The sequence below is a fragment of the Carcharodon carcharias genome, chromosome 28 (assembly GCF_017639515.1).
Source record: "Carcharodon carcharias isolate sCarCar2 chromosome 28, sCarCar2.pri, whole genome shotgun sequence".
In the NCBI taxonomy this organism is placed as follows: Eukaryota; Metazoa; Chordata; class Chondrichthyes; order Lamniformes; family Lamnidae; genus Carcharodon; species Carcharodon carcharias.
Genome location: NC_054494.1, coordinates 537,771 through 558,012, shown reverse-complemented (window position 1 = coordinate 558,012; position 20,242 = coordinate 537,771).

Sequence of the window (20,242 nt, the reverse complement as noted above, 5' to 3'; positions counted from 1 at the left end):
GAGGGATAGATTATCACAGAATGAATGAAGGATAGAATTTCAGAGAGTGAATGAGGGATAGAGTATAACAGAGTGAATGAGGGATAGAGTGTCACAGAGTGAATGAGGGATAGAGTGTAACAGAGTGAATGAGGGATAGAGTATAACGGAGTGAATGCGGGATAGAGTATCACAGAGTGAATGAGGGATAGAATTTCACAGAGTGAGTGAGGGATAAAGTATCACAGAGTGAATGAGGGATAAAGTTTCACAGAGTGAATGAGGGATAGAGTGTAACAGAGTGAATGAGGGATAGAGTGTCACACACTGAATAGGGATAGAGTATAACAGCCTGAATGAGGGATAGATTATCACAGAGTGAATGAGGGATAGGGTAAACATAGTAAGTGAGGGATAGAGGGTCAAAGAGTGAATGTGGGATAGAGTATCACAGAGTGAATGAGGGATAGTGTACCACAGAGTGAAAGAGGGATAGACTTTTACAGAGGAAATGTGGGATAGATTTTCACAGAGTGAATGAGGGATAGAATTTCAGAGAGTGAATGAGGGATAAAGTTTCACAGAGTGAATGAGGGATAGAGTATAACAGCATGAATGAGGGATAGAGTGTCACAGAGTGAATGAGGGATAGAGTGTCACAGACTGTATAGGGATAGAGTATAACAGCGTGAATGAGGGATAGATTATCACAGAGTAAATGAGGGATAGAGTATAACAGAGTAAATGAGGGATAGAGGGTCACAGAGTGAATGATTAATAGAGCATCAAAGAGTGAAAAAGGGAAAGAGTGTCACAGAGTGAATGTGGGACTGAGTATCACAGACCGAATGAGGGATAGAGTATCACTGAGTGAATGAGAGATGGAGTATCCCAGAGTGAATGAGGGATAGAGTATCACAGAGTGAATGAGGGATAGAGTATCACAGAGTGAATGAGGGATAGAGTATCACAGAGTGAATGAGGGATAGAGGATCAGAGAGTGAATGAGGGATAGAGTATAACAGACTGAATGAGGGATAGATTATAACAGAGTGAATGAGGAATGGAGAGTCACAGATTGAATGAGGGATTGAGCATCACAGAGTGAATGAGGGATAGAGTTTCACAGAATGAATGAGGGATAGAGTATCACAGAGTGAATGAGGGATAAAGGATCAGAGAGTGAATGAGGGATAGAGTATCACAGAGTGAATGAGGGATAGAAAATCAAAGAGTGAATGAGGGATAGAGTTTCATACAGTGAACGAGGGATAGAGTTTCACATAGTGAATGAGGGACAGAGTAACATAGAGTGAATGTGGGATAGATGATAACAGAGTGAATGAGGGATCGAGAATCACCGAGTGAATGAGGGATAGTGTTTTAAAGAGTGAAAGGGGGATAGAGTATAACAGAGTGAATGAGGGATAGAGTGTCACAGAGTGAATGAGGGATAGAATATAACAGAGTGAATGAGGGATCAAATTTCACAGAGTGAATGAGGGATAGAGTTTCAAAGAGTGAATGAGGGATAGAGGATCAGAGAGTGAATGAGGGATAGAGAATCACAGAGTGAATGAGGGATAGAGTGTCACAGAGTGAATGAGAGATACAGTATCACAGAGTGAATGAGGGATAGAGGATCAGAGAGTGAATGAGGGATAGATTATAACAGAGTGATTGAGGGATAGATTATAACAGAGTGAATGAGGAATGGAGAGTCACAGAGTGAATGAGGGATAGAGCATCACAGAGTGAATGATGGATAGAGTTTCACAGAATGAATGAGGGATAGAGTATCACAGAGTGAATGAGGGATAAAGGATCAGAGAGTGAATGAGGGATAGAGTATCACAGAGTGAATGAGAGATAGAAAATCAAAGAGTGAATGAGGGATAGAGTTTCATAGAGTGAATGAGGGATAGAGTTTCACATAGTGAATGAGGGACAGAGTAACATAGAGTGAATGTGGGATAGATGATAACAGAGTGAATGAGGGATTGAGAATCAGCGAGTGAATGAGGTATAGTGTTTTAAAGAGTGAAAGCGGGATTGAGTATAATAGAGTGAATGAGGGATAGAGTGTCACAGAGTGAATGAGGGATAGAATATAACAGAGTGAATGAGGGATCGAATTTCACAGAGTGAATGAGTGATAGAGTATCACAGAATGAATGAGGGATAGAGTAACAAAAATTGAATGAGGGATAGAGTTTCACAGAGTGAATGAGGGATAGAGTTTCACAGAGTGAATGAGGGATAGAGTATAACGGAGTGAATGAGGGATAGAGTATCAAAGAGTGAATGAGGACTTGAATTTCACAGAGCGAATGAGGGATAGAGTGTAACAGAGTGAATGAGGGATAGAGTATAACGGAGTGAATGAGGGATAGAGTATCACAGAGTGAATGGGGGATAGAATTTCACAGAGTGAGTGAGGGATAAAGTATCACAGAGTGAATGAGGGATAAAGTTTCACAGAATGAATGAGGGATAGAGTATAACACTGTGAATGAGGGATAGATTATCACAGAATGAATGAAGGATAGAATTTCAGAGAGCGAATGAGGGATAGAGTATAACAGAGTGAATGAGGGATAGAGTATCGCAGAGTGAATGAGGGATAGAGTGTAACAGAGTGAATGAGGGATAGAGTATAACGGAGTGAATGCGGGATAGAGTATCACAGAGTGAATGAGGGATAGAATTTCACAGAGTGAGTGAGGGATAAAGTATCACAGAGTGAATGAGGGATAGAGTGTAACAGAGTGAATGAGGGATAGAGTGTCACACACTGAATAGGGATAGAGTATAACAGCCTGAATGAGGGATAGATTATCACAGAGTGAATGAGGGATAGGGTAAACAGAGTGACTGAGGGATAGAGTGTCTCCGATTGAATGAGAGATATAGTATCACAGAGTGAATGAGGGATAGATTATTACAGAGTGAATGAGGGATACAGTGTCACAGAGTGAATGAGGGATAGATTTTCGCAGAGTGAATTTGGGATAGAGTATCACAGAGTGAATGAGGAATATAGTATCACAGAGTGAATGAGAATAGAGTACCACAGAGGGAATGAGGGATAGAGTTTCACAGAGGGAATGAGGGATAGATTTTCACAGAGTGAATGAGGGATAAAATTTCAGAGAGTGAATGAGGGATAAAGTTTCACTGATTGAATGAGGGATAGAGTATAATAGAGTGAATGTAGGATACAGTGTCACAGACAGAATGAGGGATAGAGTATAACAGAGTGAATAAGGGATAGAGTCCCACAGAGTGAATGAGGGATAGTGTATAACAGAGTGAATGTGGGATAGAGATTCACAGAGTGAATGAGGGATCGAGTATCACAGTGTGAATGAGGGATAGAGTATCACAGAGTGAATGAGGGATAGAATTTCACAGAGTGAATGAGGGATAGTGTTTCCCAGAGTGAATGAGGGATAGAGTGTCACAGAGTGATTGAGGGATAGAGTTTCACAGAGTGAATGAGGGATAGAGCGTCACAGATTGAATGAGGGATAGAGTATAACAGAGTGAATGATGCATAGCGTATAACAGAGTGAATGAGTAATGGAGAGTCACAGAGAGAATGAGGGATAGAGCATCACAGAATGAATGAGGGATCGAGTTTCACAGAATGAATGAGGGATAGACTGTCACAGAGTGAATGAGGGATAAAGGATCAGAGAGTGAATGAGGGATAGAGTATCACAGAGTGAATGAGGGATAGAAAATCAAAGAGTGAATGAGGGATAGAGTTTCATTGAGTGAATGAGGGATAGATTTTCACAAAGTGAATGAGGGATAGAATACCATAGAGTGAATGAGGGATAGATGATAACAGAGTGAATGAGGGATTGAGAATTACCGAGTGAATGAGGGATCGCGTTTAAAACAGTAAAAGGGGATACAGAATAACAGAGTGAATGAGGGATAGAGTGTCACAGAGTGAATGAGGGATAGAGTTTCACAGAGTGAATGAGGGACAGAGTATAATGGAGTGAATGAGGGATAATGTATCAAAGAGTGAATGAGGACTAGAATTTCACAGAGTGAATGAGGGATAGGGTGTAACAGAGTGAATGAGGGATAGAGTATAACGGAGTGAATGAGGGATAGAGTATCACAGAGTGAATGAGGGATAGAATTTCATAGAGTGAATGAGGGTTAAAGTATCACAGAGTGAATGAGGGATAGAGGATCAGAGAGTGAATGAGGGATAGAGTATAACAGAGTGATTGAGGGATAGATTATAACAGAGTGAATGAGGAATGGAGAGTCACAGAGTGAATGAGGGATAGAGCATCACAGAGTGAATGATGGATAGAGTTTCACAGAATGAATGAGGGATAGAGTATCACAGAGTGAATGAGGGATAAAGGATCAGAGAGTGAATGAGGGATAGAGTATCACAGAGTGAATGAGAGATAGAAAATCAAAGAGTGAATGAGGGATAGAGTTTCATAGAGTGAATGAGGGATAGAGTTTCACATAGTGAATGAGGGACAGAGTAACATAGAGTGAATGTGGGATAGATGATAACAGAGTGAATGAGGGATTGAGAATCAGCGAGTGAATGAGGTATAGTGTTTTAAAGAGTGAAAGCGGGATTGAGTATAATAGAGTGAATGAGGGATAGAGTGTCACAGAGTGAATGAGGGATAGAATATAACTGAGTGAATGAGGGATCGAATTTCACAGAGTGAATGAGTGATAGAGTATCACAGAATGAATGAGGGATAGAGTAACAAAAATTGAATGAGGGATAGAGTTTCACAGAGTGAATGAGGGATAGAGTTTCACAGAGTGAATGAGGGATAGAGTATAACGGAGTGAATGAGGGATAGAGTATCAAAGAGTGAATGAGGACTAGAATTTCACAGAGCGAATGAGGGATAGAGTGTAACAGAGTGAATGAGGGATAGAGTATAACGGAGTGAATGAGGGATAGAGTATCACAGAGTGAATGGGGGATAGAATTTCACAGAGTGAGTGAGGGATAAAGTATCACAGAGTGAATGAGGGATAAAGTTTCACAGAATGAATGAGGGATAGAGTATAACACTGTGAATGAGGGATAGATTATCACAGAATGAATGAAGGATAGAATTTCAGAGAGCGAATGAGGGATAGAGTATAACAGAGTGAATGAGGGATAGAGTATCGCAGAGTGAATGAGGGATAGATTGTAACAGAGTGAATGAGGGATAGAGTATAACGGAGTGAATGCGGGATAGAGTATCACAGAGTGAATGAGGGATAGAATTTCACAGAGTGAGTGAGGGATAAAGTATCACAGAGTGAATGAGGGATAGAGTGTAACAGAGTGAATGAGGGATAGAGTGTCACACACTGAATAGGGATAGAGTATAACAGCCTGAATGAGGGATAGATTATCACAGAGTGAATGAGGGATAGGGTAAACAGAGTGACTGAGGGATAGAGTGTCTCCGATTGAATGAGAGATATAGTATCACAGAGTGAATGAGGGATAGATTATTACAGAGTGAATGAGGGATACAGTGTCACAGAGTGAATGAGGGATAGATTTTCGCAGAGTGAATTTGGGATAGAGTATCACAGAGTGAATGAGGAATATAGTATCACAGAGTGAATGAGAATAGAGTACCACAGAGGGAATGAGGGATAGAGTTTCACAGAGGGAATGAGGGATAGATTTTCACAGAGTGAATGAGGGATAAAATTTCAGAGAGTGAATGAGGGATAAAGTTTCACTGATTGAATGAGGGATAGAGTATAACAGAGTGAATGTAGGATACAGTGTCACAGACAGAATGAGGGATAGAGTATAACAGAGTGAATAAGGGATAGAGTCCCACAGAGTGAATGAGGGATAGTGTATAACAGAGTGAATGTGGGATAGAGATTCACAGAGTGAATGAGGGATCGAGTATCACAGTGTGAATGAGGGATAGAGTATCACAGAGTGAATGAGGGATAGAATTTCACAGAGTGAATGAGGGATAGTGTTTCCCAGAGTGAATGAGGGATAGAGTGTCACAGAGTGATTGAGGGATAGAGTTTCACAGAGTGAATGAGGGATAGAGCGTCACAGATTGAATGAGGGATAGAGTATAACAGAGTGAATGATGCATAGCGTATAACAGAGTGAATGAGTAATGGAGAGTCACAGAGAGAATGAGGGATAGAGCATCACAGAATGAATGAGGGATCGAGTTTCACAGAATGAATGAGGGATAGACTGTCACAGAGTGAATGAGGGATAAAGGATCAGAGAGTGAATGAGGGATAGAGTATCACAGAGTGAATGAGGGATAGAAAATCAAAGAGTGAATGAGGGATAGAGTTTCATTGAGTGAATGAGGGATAGATTTTCACAAAGTGAATGAGGGATAGAATACCATAGAGTGAATGAGGGATAGATGATAACAGAGTGAATGAGGGATTGAGAATTACCGAGTGAATGAGGGATCGCGTTTAAAACAGTAAAAGGGGATACAGAATAACAGAGTGAATGAGGGATAGAGTGTCACAGAGTGAATGAGGGATAGAGTTTCACAGAGTGAATGAGGGACAGAGTATAATGGAGTGAATGAGGGATAATGTATCAAAGAGTGAATGAGGACTAGAATTTCACAGAGTGAATGAGGGATAGGGTGTAACAGAGTGAATGAGGGATAGAGTATAACGGAGTGAATGAGGGATAGAGTATCACAGAGTGAATGAGGGTTGGAATTTCATAGAGTGAATGAGGGTTAAAGTATCACAGAGTGAATGAGGGATAAAGTTTCAAAGAGTGAATGAGTGATAGAGTATAACACTGTGAATGAGGGATAGATTTTCACAGAGTGAATGAAGGATAGAATTTCAGAGAGTGAATGAGGGATTGAGTAAAACAGAGTGAATGAGGGATAGATTGTAACAGAGTGAATGAGGAATAGAGTGTCACAGTCTGAATAGGGATTGAGTATAACAGCGTGAATGAGGAATAGATTATCACAGAGTGAATGAGGGATAGAGTAAACATAGTAAATGAGGGATAGAGTGTCACAGAGTGAATGAGAGATAGAGAATCACAGAGTGCATGAGGGATGGAGTATCACACAATGAATGAGGAATGGAGAGTCACAGATTGAATGAGGGATAGAGCATCACAGAGTGAATGAGGGATCGAGTTTCACAGAATGAATGAGGGATAGAGTATCACAGATTGAATGAGGGATAAAGGATCAGAGAGTGAATGAGGGATTGAGTATCACAGAGTGAATGAGTGATAGAAAATCAAAGAGCGAATGCGGTATAGAGTTTCACAGAATGAATGATGGATAGATTTTCACATAGTGAATGAGGGACAGAGTAGCATAGAGTGAATGAGGGATAGATGATAACAGAGTGAATGAGGGATCGAGAATAACCGAGTGAAAGAGGGATAGAGTTTCAAAGAATGAAAGGGGGATAAAGTATAACAGAGTGAATGAGGGATCGAATTTCACAGAGTGAATGAGGGATAGAGTTTCACAGAGCGAATGAGGGATAGAGTGTAACCGAGTGAATGAGGGATAGAGTGTCACAGATTAAATGAGGGATAGAGTATAACAGATTGAATGAGGGATAGGGTGTCTCAGACTGGATAGGGATAGAGTATAACACCGTGAATGAGGGATAGATTAACACAGAGTGAATGAAGGATAGAATTTCAGAGAGTGAACGAGGGATAGAGTATAACAGAGTGAATGAGGGATAGAGTGTCACAGATTAAATGAGGGATAGAGTATAACAGATTGAATGAGGGATAGGGTGTCTCAGACTGGATAGGGATAGAGTATAACACCGTGAATGAGGGATAGATTAACACAGAGTGAATGAAGGATAGAGTATAACATAGTAAATGAGGGATAGAGGGTCACAACGTGAATGTGGGATAGAGTGTCACAGAGTGAATGAGGGATAGAGTACCACAGAGTGAAAGAGGGATAGACTTTTACAGAGGGAATGAGGGATAGATTTTCACAGAGTGAATGAGGAATAGAATTTCAGAGTGTGAATGAGGGATAAAGTTTCACAGAGTGAATGAGGGATAGTGAATCACAGCGTGAATGAGGGATAGAGTATCACAGAGTGAATGAGCGTTAGAGTACCAGAGAGTGAATGAGGGATAGAATTTCACAGAGTGCATGAGGGGTAGAGTGTCACAGAGTGAATGAGGGATACAGTATAACAGAGTGACTGAGGGATAGTTTGTCTCCGATTGAATGAGAGATATAGTATCACAGAGTGAATGAGGGATAGATTATTACAGAGTGAATGAGGGATACAGTGTCACAGAGTGAATGAGGGAAAGAGTATAACAGAGTGAATGAGGGATAGATTTTCGCAGAGTGAATTTGGGATAGAGTATCACAGAGTGAATGAGGAATATAGTATCACAGAGTGAATGAGAATAGAGTACCACAGAGGGAATGAGGGATAGAGTTTCACAGAGGGAATGAGGGATAGATTTTCACAGAGTGAATGAGGGATAAAATTTCAGAGAGTGAATGAGGGATAAAGTTTCACTGATTGAATGAGGGATAGAGTATAACAGAGTGAATGAAGGATACAGTGTCACAGACAGAATGAGGGATAGAGTATAACAGAGTGAATAAGGGATAGAGTCCCACAGAGTGAATGAGGGATAGTGTATAACAGAGTGAATGAGGGAGAGAGTTTCACAGAGTGAAAGAGGGAACGAGTATCACAGTGTGAATGAGGGATAGAGTATCACAGAGTGAATGAGGGATAGAATTTCACAGAGTGAATGAGGGATAGTGTTTCCCAGAGTGAATGAGGGATAGAGTGTCACAGAGTGAATGAGGGATAGAGCGTCACAGATTGAATGAGGGATAGAGTATAACAGAGTGAATGATGCATAGCGTATAACAGAGTGAATGAGTAATGGAGAGTCACAGAGAGAATGAGGGATAGAGCATCACAGAATGAATGAGGGATCGAGTATCACAGAATGAATGAGGGATAGACTGTCACAGAGTGAATGAGTGATAAAGGATCAGAGAGTAAATGTGGGATAGAGTATCACAGAGTGAATGAGGGATAGAAAATCAAAGAGTGAATGAGGGATAGAGTTTCATAGAGTGAATGAGGGATAGATTTTCACAAAGTGAATGAGGGATAGAATACCATAGAGTGAATGAGGGATAGATGATAACAGAGTGAATGAGGGATTGAGAATTACCGAGTGAATGAGGGATCGCGTTTAAAACAGTAAAAGGGGGATACAGAATAACAGAGTGAATGAGGGATAGAGTGTCACAGAGTGAATGAGGGACAGAGTATAATGGAGTGAATGAGGGATAATGTATCAAAGAGTGAATGAGGACTAGAATTTCACAGAGCGAATGAGGGATAGGGTGTAACAGAGTGAATGAGGGATAGAGTATAACGGAGTGAATGAGGGATAGAGTATCACAGAGTGAATGAGGGATAGAATTTCATAGAGTGAATGAGGGTTAAAGTATCACAGAGTGAATGAGGGAAAAAGTTTCAAAGAGTGAATGAGGGATAGAGTATAACACTGTGAATGAGGGATAGATTTTCACAGAGTGAATGAAGGATAGAATTTCAGAGAGTGAATGAGGGATTGAGTAAAACAGAGTGAATGAGGGATAGTTTGTAACAGAGTGAATGAGGAATAGAGTGTCACAGTCTGAATAGGGATTGAGTATAACAGCGTGAATGAGGAATAGATTATCACAGAGTGAATGAGGGATAGAGTAAACATAGAAAATGAGGGATAGAGGGTCACAGAGTGAATGTGGGATAGAGTGTCACAAAGTGAATGAGGGAGAGAGTACCACAGAGTGAAAGAGGGATAGATTTTCACAGAGTGAATGAGGGATAGAATTTCAGACAGTGAATGAGGGATACAGTGTCCAGAGTGAATGAGGGAAAGAGTATAACAGAGTGAATGAGGGATAGATTTTTGCAGAGTGAATTAGGGATAGAGAATCACAGAGTGAATGAGGAATATATTATCACAGAGTGAATGAGGATAGAGTACCACAGAGGGAATGAGGGAAAGAGTATAACAGAGTGAATGAGGGATAGATTTTTGCAGAGTGAATTAGGGATAGAGAATCACAGAGTGAATGAGGAATATAGTATCACAGAGTGAATGAGGATAGAGTACCACAGAGGGAATGAGGGATAGAGTTTCACAGAGGGAATGAGGGATAGATTTTCACAGAGTGAATGAGGGATAAAATTTCAGAGAGTGAATGAGGGATAAAGTTTCACTGATTGAATGAGGGATAGAGTATAACAGAGTGAATGAAGGATACAGTGTCACAGACAGAATGAGGGATAGAGTATAACAGAGTGAATAAGGGATAGAGTCCCACAGAGTGAATGAGGAATAGTGTAGAACAGAGTGAATGAGGGATAGAGTTTCACAGAGTGAAAGAGGGATCGAGTATCACAGAGTGAATGAGGGATAGAATTTCACAGAGTGAATGAGGGATATTGTTTCCCAGAGTGAATGAGGGATAGAGTGTCACAGAGTGATTGAGGGATAGAGTGTCACAGAGTGAATGAGGGATAGAGTGTCACAGATTGAATGAGGGATAGAGTATAACAGAGTGAATGAGGCATAGAATATAACAGGGTGAATCAGGAATGGAGAGTCACAGAGAGAATGAGCGATAGAGCATCACAGAGTGAATGAGGGATCGAGTTTCACAGAATGAATGAGGGATAGAGTATCACAGAGTGAATGAGGGATAAAGGATCAGAGAGTGAATGAGGGATAGAGTATCACAGAGTGAATGAGGGATAAAAAATCAAAGAGTGAATGAGGGATAGAGTTTCATAGAGTGAATGAGGGATAGAGTTTCACAGAGTGAATGAGGGATAGAGTACCATAGAGTGAATGAGGGATAGATGATAACAGAGTGAATGAGGGTTTGAGAATCACCGAGTGAATGAGGGATAGCATTTAAAAGAGTGAAAGGGGGATAGATTATAACAGAGTGAATGAGGGATAGAGTGTCACAGAGTGAATGAGAGATAGAATATAACAGAGTGAATGAGGGATCGAATTTCACAGAGTGAATGCGGGATAGAGTATAACACTGTGAATGAGGGATAGATTATAACAGAGTGAATGAAGGATAGAATTTCAGAGAGTGAATGAGGGATAGAGTATAACAGAGTGAATGAGGAATAGAGTGTCACAGACTGAATAGGGATAGAGTATAACAGCGTGAATGAGGGATAGATTATCACAGAGTGAATGAGGGATAGAGTAAACATAGTAAATGAGGGATAAAGGGTCACAGAGTGAATGTGGGATAGAGTGTCACAGAGTGAATGAGGGATAGAGTACCACAGAGTGAAAGAGGGATAGACTTTTACAGAGGAAATGAGGGATAGATTTTCACAGAGTGAATGAGGGATAGAGTATAACAGCGTGAATGAAGGATAGAGTGTCACAGGGTGAATGAAGGATAGAGTATAACAGAGTGAATGAGGGATAGAATTTCAGAGATTGAATGAGGGATAGAGTTTCACAGAGTGATTGAGGGATAGAGTACCACAGTGTGAATGAGGGTTAGAGTATAACAGAGTGAACGAGGGATAGAATTTCAGAGATTGAATGAGGGATAGAGTTTCACAGAGTGATTGAGGGATAGAGTACCACAGTGTGAATGAGGGTTACAGTATAACAGAGTGAATGAGGGATAAAGCGTCACAGATTGAATGAGGGATGGAGTGTCACAGAGTGAATGAGGGATTGAGTATCACAGAGTGAATGAGGGATAGAGTAACAGAGAGTGAATGAGGGATAGAGTGTCACAGATTGAATGAGGGATAGAGTATAACAGAGTGAATGAGGGATAGATTGTAACAGAGTGAATGAGGAATGGAGAGTCACAGATTGAATGAGGGATAGAGCATCACAGAGTGAATGAGGGATCGAGTTTCACAGAATGAATGAGGGATAGAGTATCACAGAGTGAATGAGGGATAAAGGATCAGAGAGTGAATGAGAGATTGAGTATCACAGAGTGAATGAGTGATAGAAAATCAAAGAGCGAATGCGGTATAGAGTTTCACAGAATGAATGAGGGATAGATTTTCACATAGTGAATGAGGGACAGAGTACCATAGAGTGAATGAGGGATAGATGATAACAGAGTGAATGAGGGATCGAGAATCACCGAGTGAAAGAGGGATAGAGTTTCAAAGAATGAAAGGGGGATAGAGTATAACAGAGTGAATGAGGGATCGAATTTCACAGAGTGAATGAGGGATAGAGTTTCACAGAGTGAATGAGGGATAGAGTTTCACAGAGCGAATGAGGGATAGAGTGTAACAGAGTGAATGAGGGATAGAGTATAACGGAGTGAATGATTGATAGAGTATCACAGAGTGAATGAAGGATAGAATTCCAGAGAGTGAATGAGGGATAGAGTATAACAGAGTGAATGAGGGATAGAGTGTCTCAGACTGGATAGGGATAGAGTATAACACCGTGAATGAGGGATAGATTATCACAGAGTGAATGAAGGATAGAGTATAACATAGTAAATGAGGGATATTGTGTCACAACGTGAATGTGGGATAGAGTGTCACAGAGTGAATGAGGGATAGAGTACCACAGAGTGAAAGAGGGATAGACTTTTACAGAGGGAATGAGGGATAGATTTTCACAGAGTGAATGAGGAATAGAATTTCAGAGTGTGAATGAGGGATAAAGTTTCACAGAGTGAATGAGGGATAGTGAATCACAGCGTGAATGAGGGATAGAGTATCACAGAGTGAATGAGCGTTAGAGTACCAGAGAGTGAATGAGGGATAGAATTTCACAGAGTGCATGAGGGGTAGAGTATAACAGAGTGACTGAGGGATAGAGTGTCTCCGATTGAATGAGAGATATAGTATCACAGAGTGAATGAGGGATAGATTATTACAGAGTGAATGAGGGATACAGTGTCACAGAGTGAATGAGGGAAAGAGTATAACAGAGTGAATGAGGGATAGATTTTCGCAGAGTGAATTCGGGATAGAGTATCACAGAGTGAATGAGGAATATAGTATCACAGAGTGAATGAGGGATAGAATTTCAGAGAGTGAATGAAGGATAGAGTTTCACAGAGTGATTGAGGGATAGAGTACAACAGAGTGAATGAGGGTTAGAGTATATCAGAGTGAATGAGGGATAGAGTACCACAGCGTGAATGATGGATGGTGTATAACAGAGTGAGTGAGGTATAGAGTATCACAGAGTTAATGAGGGATAGAGTTTAACAGAGTGAATGAGAGATAGAGTTTCACAGAGTGAATGAGGGATAGAGTGTCACAGAATGAATGAGGGATAGATTGTCACAGAGTGAATGAGGGATAGAGCATAACAGAGTGAATGAGGGATAGAGTATAACAGAGTGAATGAGGGATAGAGTATAACAGAGTGAAAGAGGGATAGAGTATAACAGATTGAACGAGGGATAGAGTATCACAGAGTGAATGCCGGATAGAGTGTCACAGAGTGAATGAGGTATAGAGTATCACAGAGTGAGTGAGGGATATAGGATCAGAGAGTGAATGAGAGAAGAGTATCACAGAGTGAATGAGGGATAGGGAATCACAGAATGAATGAGGGATAGAGTATTACAGATTGAATGAGGGATTGAGTACCACACAGTGAATGAGGAATAGAGTTTATCAGAGTGAATGAGAGATAGAGTATCACAGCGTGAATGAGGGATATAATTTCACAGAGTCAATGAGAGACAGAGTTTCACAGAGTGAAAGAGGGATAGAGAATCACAGAGTGAATGAGGGATAGAATATAACAGAGTGAATGAGGGTTAGAGTATAGCAGAGTGAATGAGGGAAACAATGTGACAGAGTGAATGAGGGAAAGAGTATAACAGAGAGAATGAGGGATAGAGTGTCAACGGGTGAATGAGGGATAGAGTATAACAGAGTGAATGAGGGATAGAGTATAACTGAGTAAATGAGGGATAGAGTATCACAAAGTGAATGAGGGATAGAGTACAAAAGATTGAATGAGGGATAGAGTGCTACAGAGTGAATGAGGGATAGAGATTCACAGAGCGAATGAGGAATAGAATTTCCGAGAGTAAATGAGGGATAGAGTTGCACAGAGTGATTGAGGGATAGAGTACAACAGAGTGAATGAGGGTTAGATTATAACAGAGTGAATGAGGGGTAGAGTACCACAGCGTGAATGAGGGATAGAATTACACAGAGTGAAAGAGAGATAGAGTTTAACAGAGTGAATGAGGGATAGAGTGACACAGAGTGAATGAGGGTTAGATTGTCACAGAGTGATTGAAGGTTAGAGTAGCACAGAGTGAATGAGGGATAGAGTATAAAAGAGTGAATGAGGGATTGAGTGTCACAGAGTGAATGAGGGACAGATTATAATAGAGTGAATGAGGGATAGAGTGTCACAGCCTGAATAGGGATAGAGTATAACAGCGTGAATTAGGGATAGAGACTCACAGAGTGAATGATGGATAGAGTGTCACAGAGTGAATGAGGGATAGAGCATCACAGAGTGAATGAGGGATAGAGTACCACAGCGTGAATGACGGATTGAGTATCACAGAGTGAATGGGGAATAGCGTGTCACAGAGTGAATGAGAGAAAGAGGATCAGAGAGTGAATGAGGGATAGAGTATCACAGAGTGAATGAGGGATAGAGGATCAGAGAGTGAATGAGGGATAGAGTATCACAGAGTGAAAGAGAGATAGAGAATCACAGAGTGAATGAGGGATAGAGTTTCACAGAGTGAATGAGGGATAGAATACCACTGAGTGAATGAGGGATAGAGTTTCACAGAGTGAATGAGGGGTAGAGTATCACAGAGTGAATGAGGGATAGAGTATCACAGAGTGAATGAGGGATAGAATACCACAGAGTGAATGAGGGATAGAGTTTCACAGAGTGAATGACGGGTAGAGTGTCACTGAGTGAATGGGGGATAGAGTATAACAGAATGAATGAGGGATAGAATTTCACAGAGTGAAGAGGGATAGTGTTTCACAGAGCGAATGAGGGGTAGAGTGTCACAGATTGAATGTGGGATAGAGTATAACAGAGTGAATGAGGAATAGAATTTCACAGAATGAATTAGGGATAGAGTTTCACAGATTGAATGAGGGATAGATTGTCATAGAGTGAATGAGCGATAGAGTTTCACAGAGTGAATGAGGGATAGAATTTCAGAGAGTGAATGAAGGATAGAGTTTCACAGAGTGATTGAGGGATAGAGTACAACAGAGTGAATGAGGGTTAGAGTATATCAGAGTGAATGAGGGATAGAGTACCACAGCGTGAATGATGGATGGTGTATAACAGAGTGAGTGAGGTATAGAGTATCACAGAGTTAATGAGGGATAGAATTTAACAGAGTGAATGAGAGATAGAGTTTCACAGAGTGAATGAGGGATAGAGTGTCACAGAATGAATGAGGGATAGATTGTCACAGAGTGAATGAGGGATAGAGCATAACAGAGTGAATGAGGGATAGAGTATAACAGAGTGAATGAGGGATAGAGTATAACAGAGTGAAAGAGGGATAGAGTATAACAGATTGAATGAGGGATAGAGTATCACAGAGTGAATGCCGGATAGAGTGTCACAGAGTGAATGAGGTATAGAGTATCACAGAGTGAGTGAGGGATATAGGATCAGAGAGTGAATGAGAGAAGAGTATCACAGAGTGAATGAGGGATAGGGAATCACAGAATGAATGAGGGATAGAGTATTACAGATTGAATGAGGGATTGAGTACCACACAGTGAATGAGGAATAGAGTTTAACAGAGTGAATGAGGGATAGAGTATCACAGCGTGAATGAGGGATATAATTTCACAGAGTCAATGAGAGACAGAGTTTCACAGAGTGAAAGAGGGATAGAGTGTCACAGAGTGAATGAGGGATAGAATATAACAGAGTGAATGAGGGATAGAGTATAACAGAGTGAATGAGGGATAGAGTGTCACAGAGTAAATGAGGGATAGAGTTTCACAGAGTGAATGAGGGTTAGAGTATAACAGAGTGAATGAGGGAAACAATGTGACAGAGTGAATGAGGGAAAGAGTATAACAGAGAGAATGAGGGATAGAGTATCACGGAGTGAATGAGGGATAGAATTTCACAGAGTGAATGAGGGATAGAGTATAACTGAGTAAATGAGGGATAGAGTATCACACAGTGAATGAGGGATAGAGTACAAAAGATTGAATGAGGGATAGAGTGCTACAGAGTGAATGAGGGATAGAGATTCACAGAGCGAATGAGGAATAGAATTTCCGAGAGTAAATGAGGGATAGAGTTGCACAGAGTGATTGAGGGATAGAGTACAACAGAGTGAATGAGGGTTAGATTATAACAGAGTGAATGAGGGGTAGAATTACACAGAGTGAAAGAGAGATAGAGTTTAACAGAGTGAATGAGGGATAGAGTGACACAGAGTGAATGAGGGTTAGATTGTCACAGAGTGATTGAAGGTTAGAGTAGCACAGAGTGAACGAGGGATAGAGTATAAAAGAGTGAATGAGGGATTGAGTGTCACAGAGTGAATGAGGGACAGATTATAATAGAGTGAATGAGGGATAGAGTGTCACAGCCTGAATAGGGATAGAGTATAACAGCGTGAATTAGGGATAGAGACTCACAGAGTGAATGATGGATAGAGTGTCACAGAGTGAATGAGGGATAGAGCATCACAGAGTGAATGAGGGATAGAGTACCACAGCGTGAATGACGGATTGAGTATCACAGAGTGAATGAGGGATAGCGTGTCACAGAGTGAATGAGAGAAAGAGGATCAGAGAGTGAATGAGGGATAGAGTATCACAGAGTGAATGAGGGATAGAGGATCAGAGAGTGAATGAGGGATAGAGTATCACAGAGTGAAAGAGGGATAGAGAATCACAGAGTGAATGAGGGATAGAGTATCACAGAGTGAATGAGGGATAGAATACCACTGAGTTAATGAGGGATAGAGTTTCACAGAGTGAATGAGGGGTAGAGTGTCACACAGAGAATGATGTATAGAGTATAAGAGAGTGAATGAGTGATTGAATTTCACAGAGTGAATGAGGGATAGAGTTTCACAGATTGAATGAGGGATTGATTGTCACAGAGTGAATGAGGGATAGTGTGTCACAGAGTGAATGAGGGATAGGGTATCACAGAGTGAATGAGGGATAGAGTACCATAGAGTGAATGAGGGATAGAGTATAACAGAGTGAATGACGGATAGAGTACCACAGAGTGAATGAGAGATAGAGTTTCACAGAGTGAATGAGGCATAGAATTTCAGAGAGTGAATGATTGATAGAGTTTCACAGTGTGATTGAGGGTTAGAGTATAACAGAGTGAAAGAGGAATAGAGTACCGCAGCGTGAATGAGGGATGGAGTATAACAGAGTGAATGAGGGATAGTGTATCACAGAGTGAATGAGGGATAGAATTTCACAGAGTGAATGAGAGATAGAGTTTCACAGAGTCAATGAGGGGTAGAGTGTCACAAAGTGAATGAGGGTTAGGATATCACAGAGTGAATGAGGGATAGAATTACACAGATTTAATGACAGATAGAATTTCAGAGAGTGAATGAGGGATAGAGTTGAACAGAGTGATTGAGGGAAAGAGTACAACAGAGTGAATGAGGGATAGAGTATAACAGAGTGAATGAGGGATAGAGTACTACAGCATGAATGAGGGATGGAGTATAACAGAGTTAATGAGGGATAGAGTATCACAGAGAGAATGAGGTATAGAATTTCACAGAGTGAATGAGAGATGGAGTTTCACAGAGTGAATGAGAGATAGAGTGTCACAGAGTGATATGAGGGATAGAGTGTCACAGAGTGAATGAAGGATAGAGTATCACAGAGTGAATGAAGGATAGAGTATCAGAGAGTGAATGAGGGATAGAGAATAAGAGAGTGAATGAGGGATACAGAGTCACAGAGTGAATGAGGGATAGAGTATAACAGAGTGAATGAGGGATAGAGTGTCACAGACTGAATAGTGATAGAGTATAACAGCGTTAAAGAGGGATAGATTATCACAGAGTGAATGAGGGATAGAGTATAACAGAGTAAAAGAGGGATAGAGTGTCACAGAGTAAATGATGGATAGAGTTTCACAGAGTGAATGAGGGATAGAGGATCAGAGAGTGAATGAGGGATAGAGTATCACAGAGTGAATGAGGGATGGAGAATCACAGATTGAATGAGGGATAGAGTATCACAGAGTGAATGACGGATAGAGTACCACAGAGTGAATGAGGGATAGAGTTTCACAGATGGAATGAGGGTTAGAATGTCACAGAGTGAATGAGGGATAGAGTGTCACAGAGTGAATGAGGGATAGAGTTTCACAGATTGAATGAGGGATAGATTGTCACAGAGTGAGTGAAGGATAGAGTATAACAGAGTCAATGAGGAATAGAGTGTCACAGAGTGAATGAGGGATAGAGTATCACAGACTGAATGAGGGATAGAGTATCACAGAGTGAATGAGGGGTAGTGTATCACAGAGTGAATGAGGGATAGAGTTTAACAGAGGGAATGAGGGATAGAGTACCACAGAGTGAATGAGGGATAGAGTATAACAGAGTGAATGACGGATAGAGTATCACAGAGTGAATGAGGGATAGAGTGTCACAGAGTGAATGAGGGATAGAGAGTCACAGAGTGAATGAGGGATAGAATATAACAGAGTGAATGAGGGATAGAATTTCAAAGAGTGAATGAGGGATAGAGTTTCACATAGTTAATGAGGGATAGATTTTCAGAGAGTGAAAGAGGGATAGAGTATAACGGAGTGAATGAGGGATAGAGTATCACAGAGTGAATGAGGAATTGAATTTCACAGAGCGAATGAGGGATAGAGTTTCACAGAGTGAATGAGGGATAGAGTATAACGGAGTGAATGAGGGATAGAGTATCACAGATTGAATGAGGGATAGAATTTCACAGAGCGAATAAGGGATAGAACACCACAGAGTGATTGAGGCATAGAAATTCAGAGAGTGAATGAGGGATTAAGTTTCACAGAGTGAAGGGGGGATAGAGTATAACAGAGTGAATGAGGGATAGAGTATAACAGAGAAAACGAGGGATAGAGTGTCACAGACTGAATAGGGATAGAGTATAACAGCGTTAATGAGGGATAGATTATCACAGAGTGAATGAGGGATAGAGTTTAACCGACTCTATAGGGAGAGAGTATAACAGCGTGAATGAGGGATAGATTATCACAGAATGAATGAGGGATAGAGTATAACAGAGTAAATGAGGGATAGAGTGTCACAGAGTGAATGAGTGATAGAGAATCACAGAGTGAATGAGGGATAGATTGTCACAGAGTGAATGAGGGAATGAGTATCACAGAGAGAAAGAGAGATAGAGTGTCACAGAGTGAATGAGAGATAGAGTATCACAGAGTAAATGAGGGATAGAGTGTCACAGAGTGAATGAGGGATAGAGTATCACAGAGTGAATGAGGGATAGAGGATCAGAGAGTGAATGAGGGATAGAGTATAACAGAGTGAATGAGGGATAGAGATCCACAGCGTGATTGAGGGATGGAGTATAACAGAGGGAATGAGGGATAGAGAATCACAGAGTGAATAGGGATAGAGAATCACAGAGAGAATGAGGGATAGAATACCACAAAGTGAATGAAGGTTAGAGTTTCACAGAGTGAATGAGGGGTAGAGTGTCACAAAGTGAATGAGGAATAGAGTATCACAGAGTGAAAGAAGGAAAGAATTACACACATTGAAAAACGGATAGAATTTCAGAGAGTGAATGAGGGATAGAGTTGCACAGAGTGATTGAGGGATAGAGTACAACAGAGTGAATGAGGGATAGAGTATAACAGAGTGAATGAGGGATAGAGTACCACAGCATGAATGAGGGATGGTGGATAAAAGAGTGAATGAGGGATAGAGTATCACAGAGTGAATGAGGGATAGAATTTCACAGAGTGAATGGGAGATAGAGTTTCACAGAGTGAATGAGGGATAGAGTGTCACAGAGTGAATGAGGGATAGAGTGTCACAGAGTGAATGAGGGAATGAGTATCACAGAGAGAAAGAGGGATAGAGTGTCACAGAGTGAATGAGAGATAGAGTATCACAGAGTAAATGAGGGATAGAGTGTCACAGAGTGAATGAGGGATAGAGTATCACAGAGTGAATGAGGGATAGAGGATCAGAGA